Source organism: Lampetra fluviatilis, chromosome 54 (assembly GCF_964198595.1).
Source record: "Lampetra fluviatilis chromosome 54, kcLamFluv1.1, whole genome shotgun sequence".
NCBI lineage: Eukaryota > Metazoa > Chordata > Hyperoartia > Petromyzontiformes > Petromyzontidae > Lampetra > Lampetra fluviatilis.
Genome location: NC_136328.1, coordinates 6,355,062 through 6,375,544, shown reverse-complemented (window position 1 = coordinate 6,375,544; position 20,483 = coordinate 6,355,062). Strand labels below are relative to the sequence as shown.

Here is a 20,483-nt window from a genome sequence, read left to right as displayed (position 1 = left end):
GCAAACATCGTCGCTAGGGAGACAAAGGCGGCCGGGCGTGGTGCTGGCCACCCACCCTCTCGTGTGCCGTGCCGGCCTTCATAGGTGCTCGCTAACAGCACTTGATCCTACAGTCTGTGAACGCTATACGAGGGATATTTTGTATGTATGTTGAATTCTTTCGCACCGTACGTAGCCAACCGTGCGAGTCGGAGCTGCGGGGGAAGGCCAACAAACTCAACACAAAAAGCAGTTAAAATGGTTTTCAATCGGGATGATGATTTCGGAGGGGAAGAGCGTTCCAGACGGCCGCGGAAGCCGTAGTTAACAAGTGTGAACTGTTAAGGCCGTTTAATAAACAGCGTGCCTCCTACTCTGAGTGTCTCTGAGCCAGCCACTACACCATGAAGACTTGAGTTAGAGAGAGAGAGAGAGGCGAGCTTGGATGCAATACCGACACAAGACGTAGAAGCGACGATGGGTCGGGGGCGGAGTGGGGGGGTCGAGACTAACGACGGAGTGGCATCTTCTTGGTTCTTTCGGTAAAGTCACGTAGAATGGAAATAATAAAATAATAAAAATAAAATATAATAAAATAATTCTGAATTCAGACTCTGTCTTATCGACAGACCTGTTCTTCACCTGAGGACGGCTGCTTGCGTTGTAGCCGAAACGTCGTGAGAATAATTGTATGTTTTATTTTTATTATTTTATTATTTCCATTCTACGTGACTTTACCGAAAGAACCAAGAAGATGAATCCCTGCAGTCACGAAAACTTTAAATCGAGACGGAGTGGCAGTCAAAGGAAGGATGGGGGGGTGGGGGGGGATTTCCACTGCGGAGATGGAGCGACTAAGATGGGGCTCGCGCGGAGGACACGGGGTGGATCTTTGGCGGCGTCGGAGGACCGCGAGGGACGGATGTGTGTGCGACAGCACGGGGAGGAGGAGGCCATCTCCATCCAGCATTGTGTGTGTGTGTAGAATTGCTGATATTACACGAAAGTAAGGCGAGAACGTGTTCACATTAATTCACAGCAACGTCAGAAAATGTTTTCAGAGAAGTGTATGGCAGGGACAATTTGATGAACAACACCAACCGGAGCTAAGGCAACAACCAGGCAGGTGAGGAGCCGGTGATACAGTACCAACGATTTCCTCGAGCTTTGCAGTCCTCTATATATACAGATGTTTTCAGACAATTAACGATGAGTGTTTACACACGTGGGGAAGGAAGCCGGAGCGCCCGGAGAAGAGGCACTGCGGAAGCGAGGGGGCAACACGCTATCCCCACACAGACTGGGACAGTTGACGTTGGTCCGCACTTTGCCGTGACGCCTTCTCTAAGGTCACAGCTCCTCCTCCTGGACACCCCCACGGCATTTGTGCTGCCATCCACCGACACTCGCCACTTGCCTCCACAGCGTTGGATTCCAGGCCAGGACATCTTTATATGTAGGATAATTTTTGTTAAAATTTTAAATCGCTACAACAGTGGGGCTCAGATTTGAGCCAAACTAAAGGGTTAGTAGGCTTAGGGGCCGTCCATAAATGACGTCATGCACCTGGGGGGGGGGTCAGATATTTGTGACGATGTGTGACGAGGGGGGGGGGTGAGAAATGTGACGTCACATCAAAATGCGCAACTTTAAATAAATATAGACAACACGTTCTACTAAATTAAATAGACTTTTTAATAAATGTTTTCTCCTACAACATCAGAGTGCAGCGGCACATTAAATATGCACTACAATGACAATAGTTTAAAGCGATTTGAAGCATGTTTCATATTTGGGGTTGGGGGGGGGCAAAGCTTTGTGACGTCATATTTGAGGGGGGGGGGGTCTGACATTTTGTGACGCCGTGTGACGATGGGGGGGGGGATCAAAAATAGTCCAACATCGCGTGACGTCATTTATGGACGGCCCCTTAGGGTACAATTACAACGACGTAACAAGTAAACCCGTAAAAACAAAGTTTTTCACTATAAATCCTTTATATGCGTGGCGGCTAGAGTCTTCTCGTCCTCTGGCTTGAGATGGCTGCCACCTATGGGTCAGATGATTGTCTGCCAGTATTAAGCAATTGGTGATTAAATATTTAATTTGTTTTCCCTAAACAGTGTAAAATTTTGGGAATTTTTTTTTCACGTATATTAATTGTCTCGCACAACGAGTCTGTGTGGAAAATATTCTTAGGTTGTTTCGGTAAAGTCACGTAGGTAAAACATCAAAATTAATAAAAAATAAAATAAAATAAAGATCACGACGTTTCGGAGGCAACACAAGTCTCCGTCATCAGGTGGGACCGTCACAGCCAGATTAGCTGCATCAAGTGAGGCAATGATTCAAGATGTAATCCCTTAAAAGCGAGTTGAGGGGGGAGGAGAAGGGGGGGAGCTCATCAGAATGTGGTAGCCAATGAATGGAACGTATCGGGAGGGAGGGGGGCGGGGCCAAAAGGGTGGGCGACGGCGTGGAAGCGATTGTGCGCAAGCGACAAACTGCTGCACACGCCAACGCATTGGACAGAGAGGGGGGAGGGGGAGGCCTGATACACGTGATAGAAAAGAACGAAAATGCCCATGTTTATACCAATGCTGGCTGAACAATGAAGAGATTACTGTTAAACACTGGGGATGTTAACACTCGGTAAAGTAAAGTAAAATAGTGTCTGTCAGATAAGATGGGTGTGGTAAAGTAAAGTAAAATAGTGCCTGTCAGATAAGATGGGTGTGGAAAATGTCAGCTCGATTGGATCACGGGAAGTGGGTTAAAAAACGACCGAAAGATTTGCACGGTCGTAAGCAAGCAAGCACGCAAGCAAGCAAGCACGCAAGCAAGCAAGCACGCAAGCAAGCACGCAAGCAAGCACGCAAGCAAGCAAGCAAGCACGCAAGCAAGCAAGCACGCAAGCAAGCAAGCACGCAAGCAAGCAAGCACGCAAGCAAGCAAGCACGCAAGCAAGCAAGCAAGCACGCACGCAAGCAAGCAAGCAAGCACGCAAGCAAGCAAGCACGCAAGCAAGCAAGCAAGCACGCAAGCAAGCAAGCACGCACGCAAGCAAGCAAGCACGCAAGCAAGCAAGCACGCAAGCAAGCAAGCACGCAAGCAAGCAAGCACGCAAGCAAGCAAGCAAGCACGCAAGCAAGCACGCAAGCAAGCAAGCACGCAAGCAAGCAAGCACGCAAGCAAGCAAGCACGCAAGCAAGCAAGCACGCAAGCAAGCAAGCAAGCACGCAAGCAAGCAAGCACGCACGCAAGCAAGCAAGCACGCAAGCAAGCAAGCAAGCACGCAAGCAAGCAAGCACGCAAGCAAGCAAGCACGCAAGCAAGCACGCAAGCAAGCAAGCAAGCACGCAAGCAAGCAAGCACGCAAGCAAGCAAGCACGCAAGCAAGCAAGCACGCAAGCACGCAAGCAAGCAAGCGAACTTAATATAAAGGATTTAAAAAAATATTCGCCTGTGGAGGACGCGGGGATCGATCCCGCGACCTTTGGCATGGGAAGCGAGGGCGCTACCAACTGCGCTACTCCGCCACGACCTGTGGAGGGGTTACGCTCTGGGCTCTTACACTCTGACGTTCAGCCAAAGCCATGAATGCGTTCTATTTGAATATATGTAAAATTAATTTTTTTGGCCTAAAATGTGTAAAATTTTGGGAATTTTTTTTCACGAACAATAATTGGCTGGCACAACGAGTCTGTGTGGAAAATGTCAGCTCGATTGGATCACGGGAAGTGGGTTAAAAAAACGACCGAAAGATTTGCACGGTCCTAAGCAAGCAAGCAAGCACGCAAGCAAGCAAGCAAGCACGCGAACTTAATATAAAGGATTAAAAAAAACACTTGGAGGACATTTTCATCGACGGGACTCAACATGCAACATCGTTTTGCCGAACTAACGGCAGAGGGCGCCTATGGCAAGGTCAGGTCCAAACACTTCGAAGGGGTATCCGAGTTGCGGTGTGTAAACATCGCCACTGGGGAGACAAAGGCGGCCGGGCGTGGTGCTGGCCACCCACCCCCTCGTGTGCCGTGCCGGCCTTCACAGGTGCTACTCGCCAACAGCACTTGCCTCACACAGTCTGTTAAGGGAGCGGGGGGTGGGGGTCTATGTCTTTGATGTAAGGTCTGTCCGTGTTCTTAAAAGGCGTAGTAAGATTTAAAGCTTTCGTGACTGCAGGGATTCATCTTCTTGGTTCTTTCGGTAAAGTCACGTAGAAGGGAAATAATAAAATAAAGTAATAAAAATAAAACATTTAAAATATTTATTTTACTGTGTTTATTTTTTATTATTTTATTATTTCCCTAAATAAAATAATAAAAATAAAACGTATAAAATAATTATTTTATTATGTTTTATTTTTATAATTTTATTATTTCCCTTCTACGTGACTTTACCGAAAGAACCAAGAAGAGGCGTAGTAAGGTGTAAAAAAAATATGACACAGAGTCCAATATTTGCCCACGACATTTTCCCGTTCGTGCTCCCACGATGAAATGTGAACGAGTTGTTATTTATTGGGCAGGGGGCACGTCACCATGGCTCGATGGGGGTGTTATGGATGGATGTTTCGAGAATAATGGACGAAGTGGCAGCCAATGATTGGAACGGCCACCGATTTAAGTGAATAGTTGAGCTCAGCTCGCGCGCGGATGATGCTGCCGGGTGGATTGTTACATCGCCGGATTGCGCGAGAGATGCTGGCGGTTTGGGAAGGGAGTCCTTCATCCAGCAGTGGATTGACCATGGCTGCTTCTTTAATTATTTGTGGCAAAACGATTAAACTCGCCGGTATTTTGCTTGTTATGACATTTTTGTTCGAACAATTAGCTACAATTTTTTTTGGGAAATTGGCCCACCCTCCTTCCATCCAGAAAACACAACGTACATCCCAAAACAAGACGGTCATAGCGAATTAAATAGAGCCGACTCTAAGCCTGTATCGAGAGACAATGCAAGCACACCAACATCACTGGCGAGCGACGGGCAGATCGGAACCGCGGTTCCTCAAACACAACCGCGACTTTTCACCAACCCTGCGCTGATCAGCGTGGTGAAGTATGGTTAAAAAAAAAGAATAATCCACTCACGACCGGCAACGGCGTGGGGGAAGCCATGACACGGCAGGAGGGGGCATCAGAGGTATGAGAGTTGGCTCAGAGTCACGTCTACGACACATCTCCATATATATAAAAGGCAAAGATGTGATTATGCGTCTGTTCGAAATGTTTAGCGTACTTCCCGACATGCAACAAACTTGAAATTTGCCATGTGGGTACTTTCCAGACTGTACACCATGCACAAATTATAAAAATATACTTTATTATATATTTTTTGGGGGGGAGCTCAATTATGCATTTATTTTTTGCACGGCAAGTGAGCTGTGACGTCAAATCTGTCACGTGACCCGCGCACGTGGAAGCGTCACGCATTGTAGTGTCGTGGTTAGCGCTACGCTGCGCTACGAACCCGGCGACCCGAGTTCGATTCCCGCTCACGGCCACCACCGGTGACGATTATTTGAACCGCTCCTGGGCCCTCCCCTAGGTCGACTCAGCCTCAAACGAGTAACTGGTGTGTGAACATCGCCACTGGGGAGACAAAGGCGGCCGGGTGTGGTGAATCCAAGTCCCGGGCGAAGCCGGGTAGTACAGCTAGTTCAACACGAAACTAAAATCCATTTTCGCCTCGCTTGGACGAGGCGACGTGGATTTTGATGCTGCTGACGATGGAACCTTCACGCTGTCGTGCTCACACGTCTGCACTATGTGTAGGACTTCTTTCGCACCGTACGTAGTCAAACGTGCTAATCGGAGGTGCCAGGAGTGCCACGTGACCAGCAGTGATCGAGATTGTATTCAATTATAGTACAAACTAAACTCTGAACTTGTTTGTATTTAACCAGTTAAGGCCCACTGGGCTACTGCAGCTTTTTTCTCAGAAGCGACTTGGCCACAAATGAAAGCTCAACGAAGTGGCTTATCATCATCACGTGGGAATGTAAAACAGCTAAAAACTCTAAACGCGCGATGTTGATTCTAAATGCGGAGGGGAAACCCGGAGGACCCGGAGAAAAATCCACGCGACCCCGGGGAGAACATGCAGACTCCAAATATACAGCAGCAGGCGTCAGGGTCTGGATCGAACTCACGACCTCCTGTACACCAGGCGAGGTAGTGAACATCTCCTAGCCACAGTGGTGATGATGAGAGAGAGAGACACGCAAACTCCAAATATACAGCAGCAGGCGTCAAGGTCGGGATCGAACTCACGACCTCCTGTACACCAGGCGAGGTAGTGAACATCTCCTAGCCACAGTGGTGATGATGAGAGAGAGACACGCAAACTTCAAATATACAGCAGCAGGCGTCAAGGTCGGGATCGAACCCACGACCTCCTGTGTACCAGGCGATGGCGTTAACATCTCATCGCCACCGCGGCGCCAGTACAAACCTAAAACGTCTTAATGATACACAGAGGACCGCGGAGCTTGGGAAAGTGTTGATAGAGCCAGTGCCGGCCCGAGCCTCTTGGGGGCCCTAAGCAGAATTTGATTTGGGGGCCCCCCTCCCACCACGCAGACTCATCTGTGCTAGAAGATTATTGACACAAATGTCACACTATAATGTTATAGCGAATATTATAAACGAATACAGTGAGGTTATGTATTAATAAAAAATAAAAACAACACTTAAAATACTTCACTCTTTTATTAAAACTTCTGAATACAAACGGTCACAAAAAACATATTAAATAAATTATTTGCAAATGTGCATTAAATGTGCAATCTTTTAAATAAAACCAAAATAGACAAACATTAATCTAATCAAAAATAGAATGTTACAAAAAAAAAGATACTTAAATAATGAAAGCAAACATAAGAACAGCAAGGGTTCAACAATGTCAACTGTACAACAATGACCTCAAAATCGTTCCTTCCTAGCTTTTCTGGAGGCAAAGTCACTAATGACATCATTGTATGGTATTGCTTGGCCAACTTTGTTATTAATACTAATGACTGCAAGTCCACTTAGTCTTTCCTGGGCCATTGATGATCTCAAATATGTTTTTATCAATTTGAGCTTGGAAAAAAAAACGATTCGGGGGCCCCCTGGTGGCCAGGGGGCCCCAAGCAGCCGCTTAGTTCGCTTATGCCTCGGGCCGGCCCTGGATAGAGCCGGCGAAATTATTATTTGTAACACAACCCACCGGCCCAACCAACAAAACCCCATCAACATAATCCACCACGTGGAGAGGCGAGATACCTTACGGAAGGATCAATATCGCACTGAGTACCTCGCTCGCTATCGAGCAGCGGATGATGGGCAAAGCGGTGCTGGCAACAATTGTCATCCAGCGGCGGCCGTACCGGTTTGGTTGAACTTGTGGCTTCGGTCGGCATCGCTGGCGACCGCCACCAACGTTGGTGGGAGGAGCAAACCCATCATCCTCCTCCTCCTCCTCTCGCCCTTCCCATACGATGTTGTGGGCGGTTGCCACCAACCCCACTCGGACCCCACTCCCACCCCCCCCACCTCCTGCCTGCCTCCGCCGGCTCTTTACTCGCGAAAAGAACTTTCAACCCACAGGGTCTCTCACCCCTCGCGCGCTCTCCCGGCTCCCTTGGGAGCCACCGGACGAGGGGCGAGCGACTTGCGCGGGTCATCACACGAGGAGGGAAGGCAGTGGGAGGGGTCGGTGGTTTAAAAAAGAAGAATCTTTCTTGTGTTAGATCACTGGCGAATTGAATGTTGCATTTGTGTTGTTGTTGGAGGGGGAGAAGGCGCGCTGGAGTGACAGGGCATGACCAGGACAGGAACTGCAGACGGACTGTCCATGAATTCAAGGTAATGTCATGATCATCATCATCATCCTCGTCGTCATCGCGATGATGTCTCTCCACTGCTGGATTTGACGGGGGGGAGGGGGGTGCACGTGTTTCTCACGCGGTCTTGCAATGCGACCATCCGTCTAGCCATCTGAAGCATCGTCATCGGCCGTGATTGATCCACTGCTGGATGACAGCCTCGTTTTTCCAAGCCGTCACCATCTCTCTCTCCCTCTCTCTTCGACGCTTTTAATTAACCTGGCACTCTGCGCGCATTCTCTGATTTCATCATCGTGGCTCCATCTAGGGCTGGTTTCCCCTGCCTCATTTGGCCCGACGTGGGGTGTCTATGAGATGTTAACTACCTCGCCTGGTGTACAGGAGGTCGTGGGTTCGACCCCGACCCTGACGCCTGCTGCTGTATATGTGGAGTTTGCGTGTCTCTCTCTCATCATCATCATCACGGTGGCGAGGAGATGTTAACTCCCTCGCCTGGTATACAGGAGGTCGTGGGTTCGATCCCGACCCTGACGCCTGCTGCTGTATATTTGGAGTCTGCGTGTCTCTCTCTCATCATCATCACGGTGGCGAGGAGATGTTAACTACCTCGCCTAGTATACAGGAGGCCGTGGTTTCGAGACGCCTGCTGCTGTATATTTGGAGTTTGCGGTGTCTCTCCCCGGTTTTCCACTCCACGTTCATAATCACCGTCGCGTTAAGAGTGTTTGGCTTGCTGTGCACTGCCACGTGATGAGAAGCCCACCTCGTTGAGCCGATCATTTATGGCAGCCAGGTCGCGTCTGAAAAAAACAGCTACTGTATATATAGTTCAGTGGGGGCCTTACCTGGTAAAATAAAATAAAAATAGTTCATAGTTTAGGTGCCTCCGATCACCCTTACCCAGCTTTAGCGACGTGTCGTGCCCCCCCCACCTACACCACATAGCCCCCCCCCTCCTGTTACAAGTTCGAGGGCTTCTTAGTGATTGTTAAGACACGCGAAAAGGCTGGAGCCAGTGGCACTCCGTGGGACGATGTCACGTTCCACGGGCATCACTTTTGAGCAGATCGGACACGATCGAGTGATTCGTACGAAGCTAACGTTTCGTGTTACGGGTCCTTCATCGGAGCCGGCAGTAGTTGTGTATGATCTTGATAAGTGGTTAATTGTCTTCAGTTGTTGTTGTTGTTGTTGTTTGGAAGTGTCATTTGAAGCTGAGCAAGTTGGACGGACTGCTAGACGACACTGGGACCTTACACACACACAGAGACAACGAACCTGCCCCCGTTTCGCCTTAACAGACTGTTGGGGCAATTGCTGTTAGCGAGGTAGCATCTAATGAAGGCAGGCACGGCACACGAGGGGGTGGGGGGGGGGGTGAACCGAGTGTAATTATTAACACACCGCACCACGTACACATTTGAGGCTGAGCAGACCTTAAGGGAGACCGGTTCAGATAATCGTCGCCTGTGTTGATTTGCCGTGAACGGGAGTCGATCTCGGGGTCACCGGCTTCGTAGCGCGGTGCACTAACACTCATCGCCATCGCTACACACACACACACGCACACGTGTTGTCCTGTAACAGCCCTTCCTCCACTCCACTGCTGGATGAGCGTGGCGGGTTTACCGTGACCGTACCGCGCCATACGCTTGACACACGCGCTAATTCACGTTTCGCGCACGTCGGCAACAATCTCGCATTTGTACAATACCGGACAGGAGTTGAAACATTCATACACACATCATCATCATCATTCATAATAGAGGGCTTTTTCGGGGGGGGGGGTCGATCGCGAAAATGTATAAATGTGTCGTTAAAACCCGCCACCACCCGATACAGCCAACTAGTAAGGGTTGTCGCGTAAACAGACCGTGGCCAATTCGTCACTAGTACAGCACTAGTGCGTAGTGTAGTGTATAGTTGTGTAGTGTATAGTGTAGTGTATTGTGTAGTGTATAGTAGTGTAGTGTATAGTGTAGTATAGTGTAGTGTAGTCTATAGTGTAGTGTATTGTGTAGTGTATAGTAGTGTAGTGTATAGTGTAGTATAGTATAGTGTATAGTGTAGTGTATTGTGTAGTGTATAGTAGTGTAGTGTATAGTGTAGTATAGTGTAGTGTAGTCTATAGTGTAGTGTATTGTGTAGTGTATAGTAGTGTAGTGTATAGAAGTGTAGTGTATAGTAGTGTAGTGTATAGTAGTGTAGTGTATAGTGTAGTGTATTGTGTAGTGTATAGTGTAGTGTATAGTAGTGTAGTGTAGTGTATAGTGTAGTGTATAGTGTAGTGTATTGTGTAGTGTATTGTGTAGTGTACAGTGTAGTGTATAGTGTAGTGTATAGTAGTGTAGTGTATAGTAGTGTAGTGTATAGTGTAATGCATTGTGTAGTGTATAGTGTAGTGTAAAGTAGTGTAGTGTATAGTAGTGTAGTGTATAGTAGTGTAGTGTATAGTAGTGTAGCATATAATAGTGTAGTGTATAGTAGTGTAGTGTATAGTGTAATGTATAGTAGTGTAGTGTATAGTGTAGTGTATAGTAGTGAAGTGTATAGTAGTGTAGTGTATAGTAGTGTAGTGTATAGTAGTGTAGTGTATAGTGTAGTGTATAGTAGTGTAGTGTATAGTGTAGTGTATAGTAGTGTATTGTGTAGTGTATTGTGTAGTGTATAGTAGTGTAGTGTATAGTAGTGTAGTGTACTAGTACAGCATCACTGGTGTGTTGGAGAGCCAAGCCACAACATTTACAATCCGAGTTCGACGTTTCGCCAGTAATTACAACCAGCTTCATCAGGCGACAGCCAGATTTGTGGAGAAGTGCACCTGTTTCGTTCCTGATATAGATGCGTAGACGTGGTGACCACGCTTCATCCTCATCATCATCGTCGTCGTCACACAGTCGGTCGGGCTTTACACTTCCACAGCAGCGGCCGTCGTTCGCAACTCAGCGGCGGCGACGCTCAACACCGGCGCTTTGTGCCAGGCTGGGTGCACCTTGAGGGCCCACACGTGAAGTGTCGAAGGCTCGCTGCTGACAGGAGGTCACGTGTCGGGCCCCCAGGTGGTTTGTGCCATGGGGCTGACTGCCCCAGGCGACCGGCAAATTGCGTCTCTGCGTTTTAACCTCCCCGGCGCTCCGCTCGTTGTTGTGAGCGTCGCTCCTCCGTCCGTTGGCTGGAGGGCGACTTGGCCCAGGAGGGGGTCTCCTTAAACGAGCCGCTCCTCATCCTCCCCTTCCACAGAGGCCGATCTTGTGACACCGCTGGTAACGTTACCGTGTCCACCGGCACATTTGTAAAAGCCACACAGTGCACGGAAATTGCTGTTGGGCAAATATCTCAATGCGCGTTTGAGTAATCGCCTGCAACATCGTCCCCGACTGCGACAAAACACCCGGCAGGACCCTCCTGTAAAGCGAGTCTTGAGACTTTAGTGTTTTAGTAGAACACAGATCAAACTGGCAAGGAAGGTCCCATGATGTAGATGCTCAAACCCCGAGCTCTCAATGTCCTCATAGTGGCATTGCCCTTGTGCCTGTCGCCTTTTGGCGGCGTCCTCTGGTCTCACACTGCTTGAGACGAGGCTCTAAGGAAAGCTGTCTCTGGTGTGGACCAATCAGCTTCAAAGACAATGCCATCATAGACAATCAGAGCGTGTTTTTGTGTTTGCATGTTCACCACAATTATATGTGGTTAATGCAGTCAGGATTAGTTGAAAAAGGGATTCAGTCCGGTGTTTTAACATCTTAACACAAATATCTCCCCGTAGAGCCTGCAAACAAACCGTTGTGGCAAGTGCTGTTAGCAAGTTAGCACACGAGGGGGTGGGTGGCCAGCACCACGCCCGGCCGCCTATGTCTCCCCTCTACACACCGCACCGGGTACTCGTTCGAGGCCGAGTCGACCTAGGGGAGGCCCAGCACCGGTTAAAGATACAGTAATCGTTCGTTGCTGGTGTTGGTGGCCGTGAGCGAGAATCGAACTCGGGTGGATGGGTTCGTCGCGCAGTGCGCTAACCGCTGCGCCACCGCTCCCCCATGTTTACACACAGACAAAGACAAAGATCCCCCGTGTAGCCTTAACAGACTGTTGGGGCAAGTGCTGTTAGCGAGCACACACACACACGCGTTACTTTACACACTCAAAAACATTTACACACTCACATTTACACCTATTCACACACACATCCACACGTGGATTTTTACATGCAAACATTTACACACTCTGCACACCCATTCACACCACGGTAATTAACGACATGTACTCTCACACACACAAAAGCTACTATTTTACACACACACACTCTCAGTCACAATCATTCAGACATGTGTATATAATACATACACGTTAATTTACACACACACACACGTTGACACAATCCCACACACACACACACACGTTGACACAATCTCACACACACACACGTTGACACAACCTCACACACACGTTGACACAATCCCACACACACACGTTGACACAACCTCACACACACGTTGACACAATCCCACACACACACACGTTGACACAATCACACACACACGTTGACACAACCTCACACACACACGTTGACACAATCACACACACACACGTTGACACAATCACACACACACACGTTGACACAACCTCACACACACGTTGACACAATCCCACACACACACACGTTGACACAATCACACACACACACGTTGACACAACCTCACACACACACGTTGACACAATCACACACACACACGTTGACACAATCACACACACACACACGTTGACACAACCTCACACACAAGTTGACACAATCACACACACACGTTGACACAATCCCACACACACACACGTTGACACAATCTCACACACACACGTTGACACAATCTCACACACACACGTTGACACAATCACACACACACACACGTTGACACAATCCCACACACACACACGTTGACACAATCTCACACACACACGTTGACACAATCCCACACACACACGTTGACACAATCACACATACACACGTTGACACAATCCCACACACACACGTTGACACAATCCCACACACACACGTTGACACAATCACACACACACACGTTGACACAAACTCACACACACAAGTTGACACAATCACACACACACGCGTTGACACAAACTCACACACACACACGTTGACACAATCACACACACACACGTTGACACAATCCCACACACACACGTTGACACAATCCCACACACACACGTTGACACAATCTCACACACACACGTTGACACAAACTCACACACACACACGTTGACACAATCACACACACACGTTGACACAATCACACACACACACGTTGACACAATCACACACACACACGTTGACACAAACTCACACACACAAGTTGACACAATCACACACACACACACGTTGACACAAACTCACACACACACACGTTGACACAATCACACACACACACGTTGACACAATCTCACACACACAAGTTGACACAATCACACACACACACGTTGACACAATCACACACACACACACGTTGACACAAACTCACACACACAAGTTGACACAATCACACACACACAAGTTGACACAATCACACACACACACGTTGACACAATCTCACACACACAAGTTGACACAATCACACACACACAAGTTGACACAATCACACACACACACACGTTGACACAAACTCACACACACACACGTTGACACAATCACACACACACACGTTGACACAATCCCACACACACACGTTGACACAATCACACACACACGCGTTGACACAAACTCACACACACACACGTTGACACAATCACACACACACACGTTGACACAAACTCACACACACAAGTTGACACAATCACACACACACGCGTTGACACAAACTCACACACACACACGTTGACACAATCACACACACACACGTTGACACAATCCCACACACACACGTTGACACAATCCCACACACACACGTTGACACAATCCCACACACACGTTGACACAATCCCACACACACACGTTGACACAATCCCACACACACGTTGACACAATCCCACACACACACGTTGACACAATCACACACACACGTTGACACAATCACACACACACACGTTGACACAATCCCACACACACACGTTGACACAATCCCACACACACGTTGACACAATCACACACACACACGTTGACACAATCCCACACACACGTTGACACAATCCCACACACACGTTGACACAATCCCACACACACACGTTGACACAATCTCACACACACACGTTGACACAATCACACACACACACACGTTGACACAATCACACACACACACGTTGACACAATCCCACACACACACGTTGACACAATCCCACACACACACGTTGACACAAACTCACACACACACACGTTGACACAATCACACACACACACACGTTGACACAATCACACACACACACGTTGACACAATCCCACACACACACGTTGACACAATCCCACACACACACGTTGACACAAACTCACACACACACACGTTGACACAATCACACACACACACGTTGACACAATCCCACACACACACGTTGACACAATCCCACACACACACGTTGACACAATCTCACACACACACGTTGACACAATCCCACACACACACGTTGACACAATCCCACACACACACGTTGACACAATCCCACACACACACGTTGACACAATCCCACACACACACGTTGACACAATCTCACACACACACGTTGACACAATCCCACACACACACGTTGACACAATCTCACACACACACGTTGACACAATCCCACACACACACGTTGACACAATCCCACACACACACGTTGACACAATCTCACACACACACGTTGACACAATCCCACACACACACGTTGACACAATCCCACACACACACGTTGACACAATCCCACACACACACGTTGACACAATCTCACACACACACGTTGACACAATCCCACACACACACGTTGACACAATCACACACACACACGTTGACACAATCACACACACACACGTTGACACAATCACACACACACACGTTGACACAATCTCACACACACACGTTGACACAATCACACACACACGTTGACACAATCCCACACACACACGTTGACACAATCCCACACACACACGTTGACACAATCACACACACACACGTTGACACAATCACACACACACACGTTGACACAATCCACACACACACACGTTGACACAAACTCACACACACACGTTGACACAAACTCACACACACACGTTGACACAATCACACACACACACGTTGACACAATCACACACACACACGTTGACACAATCCCACACACACACGTTGACACAACCTCACACACACAAGTTGACACAATCACACACACACACGTTGACACAATCTCACACACACACGTTGACACAATCACACACACACACGTTGACACAATCCCACACACACACACGTTGACACAAACTCACACACACACGTTGACACAAACTCACACACACACGTGGACACAAACTCACACACACACGTTGACACAATCACACACACACACGTTGACACAATCCCACACACACACGTTGACACAATCTCACACACACACGTTGACACAAACTCACACACACACGTTGACACAAACTCACACACACACGTTGACACAATCTCACACACACGTTGACACAATCCCACACACACACGTTGACACAATCTCACACACACACGTTGACACAATCTCACACACACACGTTGACACAAACTCACACACACACGTTGACACAATCACACACACACACGTTGACACAATCCCACACACACACGTTGACACAAACTCACACACACACGTTGACACAAACTCACACACACACGTTGACACAATCTCACACACACACGTGGACACAATCTCACACACACACGTTGACACAAACTCACACACACACACGTTGACACAATCACACACACACACGTTGACACAATCTCACACACACACGTTGACACAATCCCACACACACACGTTGACACAAACTCACACACACACACGTTGACACAATCACACACACACGTTGACACAATCTCACACACACACGTTGACACAATCACACACACACACGTTGACACAATCTCACACACACACGTTGACACAATCCCACACACACACGTTGACACAATCACACACACACACACGTTGACACAATCCCACACACACACGTTGACACAATCCCACACACACACGTTGACACAATCACACACACACACGTTGACACAATCACACACACACACGTTGACACAATCCCACACACACACGTTGACACAATCACACACACACACACGTTGACACAATCCCACACACACACGTTGACACAATCACACACACACACGTTGACACAATCCCACACACACAAGTTGACACAATCACACACACACACACGTTGACACAAACTCACACACACGTTGACACAATCTCACACACACAAGTTGACACAATCACACACACACACACGTTGACACAAACTCACACACACGTTGACACAAACTCACACACACAAGTTGACACAATCACACACACACACACGTTGACACAAACTCACACACACGTTGACACAAACTCACACACACAAGTTGACACAATCACACACACACACACGTTGACACAAACTCACACACACGTTGACACAATCACACACACACACGTTGACACAATCCCACACACACACGTTGACACAAACTCACACACACAAGTTGACACAATCACACACACACACACGTTGACACAATCACACACACACGTTGACACAATCTCACACACACAAGTTGACACAATCCCACACACACACGTTGACACAATCACACACACACACGTTGACACAATCCCACACACACACACGTTGACACAATCACACACACACACGTTGACACAAACTCACACACACAAGTTGACACAATCACACACACACGCGTTGACACAAACTCACACACACACACGTTGACACAATCACACACACACACGTTGACACAATCCCACACACACACGTTGACACAATCCCACACACACACGTTGACACAAACTCACACACACAAGTTGACACAATCACACACACACACACGTTGACACAATCACACACACACGTTGACACAATCTCACACACACAAGTTGACACAATCCCACACACACACGTTGACACAATCACACACACACACGTTGACACAATCCCACACACACACACGTTGACACAATCACACACACACACGTTGACACAAACTCACACACACAAGTTGACACAATCACACACACACGCGTTGACACAAACTCACACACACACACGTTGACACAATCCCACACACACACGTTGACACAATCACACACACACGCGTTGACACAAACTCACACACACACACGTTGACACAATCTCACACACACACGTTGACACAATCTCACACACACACGTTGACACAATCTCACACACACACGTTGACACAATCCCACACACACACGTTGACACAAACTCACACACACACACGTTGACACAATCTCACACACACACGTTGACACAATCTCACACACACACGTTGACACAATCACACACACACACGTTGACACAATCCCACACACACGTTGACACAATCACACACACACACGTTGACACAATCACACACACACGTTGACACAATCCCACACACACACGTTGACACAATCTCACACACACGTTGACACAATCACACACACACACACGTTGACACAATCCCACACACACACGTTGACACAATCCCACACACACACGTTGACACAAACTCACACACACACACGTTGACACAATCCCACACACACACGTTGACACAACCTCACACACACAAGTTGACACAATCACACACACACACGTGGACACAATCTCACACACACACAAGTTGACACAATCACACACACACACGTTGACACAATCTCACACACACGTTGACACAATCCCACACACACGTTGACACAATCTCACACACACACACGTTGACACAATCCCACACACACACACGTTGACACAATCACACACACACACGTTGACACAAACTCACACACACACGTTGACACAATCTCACACACACACGTTGACACAATCTCACACACACACGTTGACACAATCTCACACACACACACGTTGACACAATCCCACACACACACACGTTGACACAATCACACACACACACGTTGACACAATCTCACACACACGTTGACACAATCACACACACACACGTTGACACAATCTCACACACACGTTGACACAATCACACACACACACGTTGACACAATCTCACACACACACGTTGACACAATCACACACACACACGTTGACACAATCTCACACACACGTTGACACAATCACACACACACACGTTGACACAATCTCACACACACGTTGACACAATCCCACACACACGTTGACACAATCTCACACACACACACACGTTGACACAATCCCACACACACACACGTTGACACAATCACACACACACACGTTGACACAAACTCACACACACACGTTGACACAATCTCACACACACACGTTGACACAATCACACACACACGTTGACACAATCACACACACACGTTGACACAATCACACACACACACGTTGACACAATCTCACACACACACGTTGACACAATCACACACACACACGTTGACACAAACTCACACACACGTTGACACAATCACACACACACACGTTGACACAAACTCACACACACACACGTTGACACAATCACACACACACACGTTGACACAATCACACACACACACGTTGACACAATCTCACACACACACGTTGACACAATCACACACACACACGTTGACACAATCACACACACACGTTGACACAAACTCACACACACGTTGACACAATCACACACACACACGTTGACACAAACTCACACACACACACGTTGACACAATCACACACACACACGTTGACACAATCTCACACACACACGTTGACACAATCCCACACACACAAGTTGACACAATCACACACACACACGTTGACACAATCACACACACACACGTTGACACAAACTCACACACACACACGTTGACACAATCACACACACACGTTGACACAAACTCACACACACACGTTGACACAATCACACACACACACGTTGACACAAACTCACACACAAGTTGACACAATCCCACACACACACGTTGACACAATCACACACACACGTTGACACAATCCCACACACACACACGTTGACACAATCACACACACACACGTTGACACAAACTCACACACACAAGTTGACACAATCACACACACACGCGTTGACACAAACTCACACACACACACGTTGACACAATCACACACACACACGTTGACACAATCCCACACACACACGTTGACACAATCCCACACACACACGTTGACACAATCTCACACACACACGTTGACACAATCCCACACACACACGTTGACACAATCCCACACACACACGTTGACACAATCCCACACACACACACGTTGACACAATCACACACACACACGTTGACACAAACTCACACACACAAGTTGACACAATCACACACACACACGTTGACACAATCACACACACACACGTTGACACAATCACACACACACACGTTGACACAATCACACACACACACACGTTGACACAATCCCACACACACACGTTGACACAATCACACACACACACACGTTGACACAATCCCACACACACACGTTGACACAATCACACACACACACGTTGACACAATCCCACACACACACGTTGACACAATCACACACACACACGTTGACACAAACTCACACACACAAGTTGACACAATCACACACACACACACGTTGACACAATCACACACACACACGTTGACACAATCACACACACACACACGTTGACACAAACTCACACACACACGTTGACACAATCACACACACACACGTTGACACAATCACACACACACGTTGACACAATCTCACACACACACGTTGACACAAACTCACACACACACACACGTTGACACAATCCCACACACACACGTTGACACAATCCCACACACACACGTTGACACAAACTCACACACACACGTTGACACAATCCCACACACACACGTTGACACAATCCCACACACACACGTTGACACAAACTCACACACACACGTTGACACAATCCCACACACACACGTTGACACAATCACACACACACACGTTGACACAATCCCACACACACACGTTGACACAATCACACACACACACGTTGACACAAACTCACACACACAAGTTGACACAATCACACACACACACGTGGACACAATCTCACACACACACGTTGACACAATCCCACACACACACGTTGACACAATCCCACACACACACGTTGACACAATCACACACACACACGTTGACACAATCCCACACACACACGTTGACACAAACTCACACACACACACGTTGACACAATCCCACACACACACGTTGACACAAACTCACACACACACACGTTGACACAATCCCACACACACACGTTGACACAACCTCACACACACAAGTTGACACAATCACACACACACACGTTGACACAATCCCACACACACACGTTGACACAATCCCACACACACACGTTGACACAATCACACACACACACGTTGACACAATCCCACACACACACGTTGACACAATCTCACACACACACGT

General features: G+C 47.9%; 1 protein-coding gene across 1 annotated transcript in view; it reads left to right on the top strand.

Annotated features, from left to right (window-relative positions):
* Nucleotides 1-7,541: 7,541 nt before the first annotated feature.
* The window catches only part of LOC144949662 (serine/threonine-protein kinase H1-like), a 58,999-nt gene continuing 46,057 nt past the window's right edge, over nt 7,542-20,483 (top strand). The window contains exon 1 of the mRNA XM_078879652.1: nt 7,542-7,832. The gene's annotated coding sequence lies outside the window, so the exon portion shown is untranslated. The remainder of the gene's footprint in view (nt 7,833-20,483) is intronic.